The sequence below is a fragment of the Pteropus vampyrus genome, unplaced genomic scaffold (assembly GCF_000151845.1).
Source record: "Pteropus vampyrus isolate Shadow unplaced genomic scaffold, Pvam_2.0 Scaffold3, whole genome shotgun sequence".
NCBI lineage: Eukaryota > Metazoa > Chordata > Mammalia > Chiroptera > Pteropodidae > Pteropus > Pteropus vampyrus.
In genome coordinates, this window is record NW_011888784.1 from 20,598,595 (window position 1) to 20,599,332 (window position 738).

Sequence of the window (738 nt, forward strand, 5' to 3'; positions counted from 1 at the left end):
AGTTGACATTCAATATTATTTTATATTATTCTCAGTTGTATAGTGTAGTGATAGACATTTATATAATGCTGTACTTCACATCCCTATGTCCATAGTTTATAGTTTATATTTTTACAATTTTTATTTTTTTTATTTTTAGGCAGGGAAACCCTTGGTTGACTTCACAGATTGCAAGGACCTTGTCAGTTTACAATCCCTTATTTTTTATCTATTATGCCTACAGCACCTGGTCTTCCTAGGTGGTCTCTCATCCAAGTACTAACCAGGCCTGACCTTGCTAGCTTCTGAGATCAGACAGGATCAGGCTTGTTCAGGGTAACATGGCTGTAGACCGTAGTTTACAGTTTAGATTACAGTTTTAAATTCCTTCCAGTTTCAATGATAATACAAAAGTATGAAGTGATTCTTTTTCTGTATATGGCTAATATATAACTGTTACTTCAGAAAACATGTTTAAAACATCAGTGTTCCTTTGTTTCTTCAGCATTACACTGATTTTAAAATAGTTTTAAGTGTTTATTTGATTGTTTTAAATGAACTCTTTTAGTGCAAAAGAAACTAGACAAAACTAGCACATATCACAATGCTAAACCTAAAGCTGATTATAATCTGGCATTATAATTTGTGATGTCTGAATCTGTTTACCAAATTTAACCACACTGAACAAGACTCTCTGGCTTTTGCATATAGAATACTTGTATCACCTATTAAGCTTGTTGTATTGAGCTTCAGAGAAAA

At 32.4% G+C, this 738-nt stretch overlaps 1 pseudogene; it reads right to left on the bottom strand.

The window, feature by feature from the left end:
• Positions 1 to 214: 214 nt before the first annotated feature.
• Positions 215 to 332, bottom strand: LOC111741508 (annotated as a pseudogene).
• Between the last annotated feature and the right edge of the window lie 406 nt (positions 333 to 738).